The 7,054-nt window shown below is 37.3% G+C and overlaps 1 long non-coding RNA gene across 1 annotated transcript; it reads left to right on the plus strand.

Moving 5' to 3' along the window:
- Positions 1-5,293: 5,293 nt before the first annotated feature.
- LOC134983495 (uncharacterized) lies at positions 5,294-6,065 on the plus strand. The gene is made up of 3 exons (XR_010191651.1): positions 5,294-5,328; positions 5,541-5,645; positions 5,901-6,065. It is a non-coding gene; the product is annotated as an uncharacterized LOC134983495 (long non-coding RNA).
- The last annotated feature ends 989 nt before the right edge of the window (positions 6,066-7,054 follow it).

Consider the following 7,054-nt stretch of genomic DNA (forward strand, 5'->3'; position numbering starts at 1 on the left):
GGTATAAATCATTTCACGACCAATAACGATGTGAAAGCGGCTGTTATAGAGCGCTTCAATAGGACTTTAAAAACACGCATGTGGCGCTATTTCACGGCAAAGAATACCTACAGGTATATAGACGTTTTACAAGATTTCATACGCAGCTATAATAACACATACCATAGAACGATTAAGTGCGCTCCAAACGATGTGAATGACTCTAACGCATTGAGTGTCTTCAAAACGACCTACGGTGATTACTTTAGAAGTAAGAAAGCCCCAGTTTGTTTAGGAAGCGGTGACCACGTCCGTATTTCTAAATATAAGGACATATTTCAGAAAGGTTACGAACAGAGCTTTTCTGAGGAGATTTTTGTTGTACATAGTGTGAACACTAAAGGGATTAAACCGCTTTATAAGTTGACAGATCTGTATGGTGAAGTTATAACAGGTAGTTTTTACCCCGAAGAGCTTCAAAGCATACCAAAAAACTATAACAGAGTTTACAAAGTGGAAAAGATTTTAAAAAATAAGACGGTCAGAGGCCGTAAATACGCGTTAGTCAAGTGGCGCGGGTACCCCGCAAAATTTAACAGTTGGGTCGCAGCATCGGTGATAAAAGACATATAAAGATCATCAGTATCTAACAAGACGAGCGATGGATGACAAGTCGTTCTACATAACCTTACCCAGCAACGCATCGGCTGTTACCTTCCCGCAAAATAAGATTTCTAACTATACGACAAAGTTGGCTAAACCGATAGACTTAAATGGCGAATGGGCAGTGGCACTTACTGAGATACAATACCCGCATACGTGGAATACATTGGATTTACAAGATTGTAGACTGCAATTATCATGGGATGGAACGGCGGAACAGCCGGTGGCGAGAGTCGCGAGTTTGTGCATTAAACCCGGTTTTTATGAAACAATCGAAGCGTTACTGAACGTAATCAACGCTGAAATTGTACAACTGAAACTGGACGTTGGATTAAGACTAACGTATGATCCATTTGCACGCGTTGTAACATGTGACAGTAAACTGTTGTATCAAATCCACGCCGGTTCTAAGCTGACATGGATACTGGGTTTACAACCTAAAACTAATATTTCTAAACCATGCGCCGACATCAAAGGCGGCCAATATACGATGTACGTGTACACAGACATTATCGAACACCAACGGGTCGGGGATAGTTATGTACCGCTACTTCGCACTGTTGAAATGAAGGGCTATAACAATGAGGTTGTCACAATACGATACGAGAAACCCGATTACGTACCATTGTGCAAAACACATTTTGACACGATAGCCATAGAGATAAAGAACGACCAAAACGAGAACATGGCATTTAAGTTTGGGAAAGCGATCGTGAAGCTACACTTCAGGCGCCGCAAAACTGAATTTTATTAACTAAGCAGAATGGTCGCTGTAAAAAATTATGGCGATCCGGGGCTCTATGCGCAATATTATAAATCTCAAGCCGGTAATGGATTACCCGGTTTTCACGGCAGCGCATACATGTACGGCTGCGGTTTAGGCGGTATTTTTCGAAGTCTTTTCAGAAAAGCTGTTCCTCTTTTCCGGAGAGGTTTAGAGTTGGCTAAACCGCATATGAAGACAGCGGTTCGTAATATAGCGAAAGATGTTATCGGGCAAGCCACAACGGCCGTTGTGAATAAGATACACGAGGCGAACCAAGCAAAGCAAGACGGTTCAGGACTAATATATACAAGAAAAGGCGTGTCTAAAAGAAAACGGAAGCGTATGATAACGCTTCCGCCTTGGGACATACCCTTTTTAAATAAAAAACAGAGACGACGCAACTCAAAGAAGAAGAGAAAGCCGAAGAGTGCCGTTGGTGATATTTTTTAAACATGTCTTTCATACACCACGAATCCGTTGAATGTGCAAAAACAGAGCTGGATCTTTTTGACGTGCCCCCGACACAAACTAGCATAGAGAAAAGTCTATACGTCGAAGTTCAACCTTTAGCGGCGTTATCCGACACAGCGCCGCTTGAATGTTATATAGCAGCCAGCGGTGAACACTACTACGATCTGAACAATACGCTGTTGTACGTGACATGTAAGATCGTACGAACCGATAACACGCCGATACAGCAAGGTGCGCGGGTCGCGCTTATTAATTACCCAATAGCGACTTTATTCAACCAAGTGGATGTAACTTTGGGCGACAGGCTCATATCACAATCCAACAATCTTTACGCATACCGCGCGTACATTGAGACTATATTAAATTACAGCTCGGACGCATTGTCAACAAAACACACAACAGGACTATTTTACAAAGATGTGGATGGTGAATTTAACAACACAGCGCTGGACGGCCCGAATACGGGATTCAAAAAACGAGCAGGCGCAACAGCGCAGAGTCGCACTGTTGAACTGCTAGGCCCGCTTCACTGCGACCTCTTCCATCAACATAAACTAATTTTAAACGCCGTGGATCTGAAGATTAAACTAACCAGAAACAAAGACGCATTCTGCTTAATGTCGTCTGAGGCGGATGCCTTTAAAATACAGATCACAGCTGCATCCCTGTTCGTGAAAAGAGTTCAGGTCTCACCGGCCGTGCGGATTGGGCACGCGCAGGCTCTGTTAAACGGTAACGCGAAATACGCGATTGACCGCGTTGGGATGAAAATCTACAGCGTACCAACAGGTAGTAGAGTATTTAATCTAGAAAATTTATTTTTAGGACAAGTGCCGAAAACAGTTATAGCAGGTTTCGTGGATAACGAATCATTTTCAGGAATCCATAACCGGAACCCCCTGTGCTTTGAACATAAAAATGTAAGTTTTGCGTCCCTTTATCTGGATGGAACGCCGCATCCCGCCAAGCCATTTCAACCCGACTTTGAAAGCGGTAATGCTGTAAGAGAGTATATGTCACTCATACAGATCACAAATAAGCAGAAATCTGACAATGGTATACTGATTGACCGCGAAGAGTACCTCAGGGGCTACACGCTATTTGCTTTTGATCTTTCACCAGAACAGGAGTGTGGAGAACACCTTTCCCTGATAAGAACAGGCAATCTACGTGCCGAATTCCGCTTTGCAGCCGCGTTGGACCGGACAGTCAATGTGATAATATACGCTCTATTTGATAACATCATCGAGATTAATCAAAGGCGCGATGTGCTGTACGATTATCTATAAATGAAATAAACTAACACTACGCTGCTGAAAAAATGAACACATTACAGATAAACTGTATTCTGTATGCCGTGCAAAGCACAAGGCATATTTTTAAAGGAACGTATCCGTGCGATATGTTGCCGGTCAGTAAACTGTCGCAATATCCCTGCGCGTTTGTAATCAATACGCATAGCAGCGGGCAACCGTCGGAACCATCACACATGGCACTAATTTAAAAACATATTGCTTTTAACGGACAGGGATGATGAATGATGACAGCACATTCTTAAAAAAAAAAAAAAAAAAAGCAGTTTGTTATCTCTGTAGAAGAACATTACCGCCACCTACAGGTTTATGTGTTGACTCAAATCGGATTTTCCGTATTTTGTATTCATGTACATTAGTTCATAAGAACCATTTTCGATTGTTATTTAGCTACAAATCAGTAAGCCAGTGTATATTTATGGAATCATAAAATAATTTTGTATTCATGTACATTAGTTCATAAGAACTTCTGTATAATGCTTTTTATGAATTAATTTTATTATTAAATAATTTATGAGCTTTTTATGAGCCTCATATTCTACAGTATAAGATATACCCAATTGGAATGACTTCCATTCAATCTATACAAGTAGTTTAGACCACTCAGGATTTTTATTTTTTATTTTTTTATTTTTTTATTTATTTATTTTTCTTCTGTATATATAATATAAATGTATTTGGTATGCGTTTGATGCGCTGTGTATGACATTTAAGAAACAGCTAAAAGATTATATCTTTATTGTAACTGAAAATAGCCAGTGTATATTTATGGAATCATAAAATAATTTTGTATTCATGTACATTAGTTCATAAGAACTTCTGTATAATGCTTTTTATGAATTAATTTTATTATTAAATAATTTATGAGCTTTTTATGAGCCTCATATTCTACAGTATAAGATATACCCAATCTAGAGTTTATATATTTAAAAGTCCCGCCCCAAGCATCTTGGAAATGTGGGACGGCGTACCACAGGTTGGTGGGGGCCATATGGCTCACAGCCAGTGTTATAAGAACAGGACGCATCACTGATGTGCACTGAGAAGAAATTTCAACTGAAGCTGCACCGCTATACACACTTGAAGTTATAATGGTAAGTGATGTTATTATTATTATTATTATCATAATTATTATTATTATTATTATTATTATTATTATATTTATACATATTGCATTTTTTATTTTATTTATTTATTTATTTATTTTATTTTACAAATATGGCTCATAGGCTGTTTAAATATGTGGTAATAGCGACATGTTAATATTTCAAACCTATTGGACAGTTGCAAAGCGCAGTATGAACTCATATGTGAAATGCATCGCTAAACAGCAACATCAATGTGGGTATACCCACATTGATGTTGTTGTTTAGCGATGCATTGTAACACATAGAACATATAGTTTTAATAATGTGGCTGTCTGAATGTTATTTAAATATGTGGTAATAGCGACATCTAGTGGTTCATTTTGGGAATGCGCCAACACATTATTTCAACTAATTCGTTTGATAGATATTAACCGTCTCTCATTTTCATTATTGGTTCAGAGACAGACAATGCAGAACATCAACAGCAAAAAATTATTATTATTATTATTATTATTATTATTATCATAATTATTATTATTATTATTATTATATTTATACATATTGCATTTTTTATTTTATTTATTTATTTATTTATTTTATTTTACAAATATGGCTCTGAAGGCTGTTTAAATATGTGGTAATAGCGACATGTTAATATTTCAAACCTATTGGACAGTTGCAAAGCGCAGTATGAACTCATATGTGAAATGCATCGCTAAACAGCAACATCAATGTGGGTATACCCACATTGATGTTGTTGTTTAGCGATGCATTGTAACACATAGAACATATAGTTTTAATAATGTGGCTGTCTGAATGTTATTTAAATATGTGGTAATAGCGACATCTAGTGTTTCATTTTGGGAATGCGCCAACACATTATTTCAACTAATTCGTTTGATAGATATTAACCGTCTCTCATTTTCATTATTGGTTCAGAGACAGACAATGCAGAACATCAACAGCAAAAACGCTTTCATGGTTAGAAACAGATCTTCTTCTTCTGATGATGATGATGATGCTTTGCCAAGTTATCAAACCTCTCAAAGTAAGCTATGTCTATAAAGGACATTGACGCGTTTTTATTTATATTTCAAGTTTAAATAGTATGAAATTATAGTCAAGGTCTACAATTTGTTCATTTTTAAAAGTTTAAATAGTATGAACGTACAACAGTCTGGATACATTGATAAGTAATTATTAAATAGTAATTATTAAATAATTATTATTTTCTCATTTTTATTTCCCCCGATTTGACAGTAATCACAAATACAGAGAATTTCGATTTGTCTGTTGATAGTCCCTTTGGCTTAGACTTCAGCGCTATACCGGATTTTAATAATATTTTGGAATTGGCGCCAGATTGTGAGTAACATGATATCTTTATTTATTTTTTATTTTATTTATTTTTTATTTATTTTTTTTATTTTTTATTTATTTATTTATTTTTCCACGGCTAAAGAATTAAAAATAAACCTTGTACAGTTGTGCTGATTTGTTGTCAACTGTACACACTTTATATTCTCAGTAATGAATCGCTTTTTCATGTTATTCTAATTTTATACCGTATGTAATATTTTTTTTTTTTTTTTTTTTTTTTCATTTTTTCACCGGCTAAAGATGCCACAAAAATGGATGATGCGACGGCTGATGGTATTCTACGGGATATATTGAACAAACCTGATTATTGTCACAACACCTCTATACAGAACAGCAATGTTGTTGATGAGCAACCGTTTTTCCCACACGCGACAGGGGGTCGTGCTAAAACATTCGAATATAAAGCAGGTGTGTAATCAAACACTGTTATATGGTATATTGTTATGCGGTTATTTAAATACTGATTTACAGGCAGATGCGTTTATATTTATTTTATAATATATGTATTACAGATGATGCTGTAGCAATGCGCTATGCGCCGACGATACCAACATGCAGTGATACAGTAGCGCAAATACACCGTCTTAGTACAAGCGGGAAAATATCAAAACGCACAACCGCCGCTGAAACGGAAAGCCATCAATTCGCAGCAGCAGGTGTGTAATCAAACACTGTTATATGGTATATTGTTATGCGGTGATTTAAATACTGATTTACATGCAGAGTCGTTTATATTTATTTTATAATATATGTATTACAGATGACGCTGTAGCAAGACGCTATGCGCCGACGATACCAACATGCAGTGATACAGTAGCGCAAATACACCGTCTTAGTACAAGCGGGAAAATATCAAAACGCACAACCGCCGCTGAAACGGAAAGCCATCAATTCGCAGCAGCAGGTGTGTAATCAAACACTGTTATATGGTATATTGTTATGCGGTGATTTAAATACTGATTTACATGCAGAGTCGTTTATATTTATTTTATAATATATGTATTACAGATGACGCTGTAGCAAGACGCTATGCTCCTTTGATACCAACAGTCAGTGATACATGCGCGCAGATACACAGGCCTAGTACAAGCGGGAAAATATCAAAACGCACAACAGCCGCTGAAGCGGAGAACCACCAATTCGTAACGCCTGCAATTGTACATAAGGGCGTTGCTAGGTCATCAGTTATGGCTGTGCATAACGGCTGTATCGTCCCGAACAAACGAAAGCCAGCTCGACCAAGAACGAATGAGAGAAGTCATAATTCAACATTTACAGATCTGAAAAGAAAATTGTCATATTCCGAAAATGATAAGCCGCAACGGAGAAGGATCGCGTTACAAACTGTATCATGCGTAAGTAATGATGTTGCTGTAACATCAAAACACACAGCG

The sequence above is a fragment of the Pseudophryne corroboree genome, assembly GCF_028390025.1.
Source record: "Pseudophryne corroboree isolate aPseCor3 chromosome 3 unlocalized genomic scaffold, aPseCor3.hap2 SUPER_3_unloc_16, whole genome shotgun sequence".
In the NCBI taxonomy this organism is placed as follows: Eukaryota; Metazoa; Chordata; class Amphibia; order Anura; family Myobatrachidae; genus Pseudophryne; species Pseudophryne corroboree.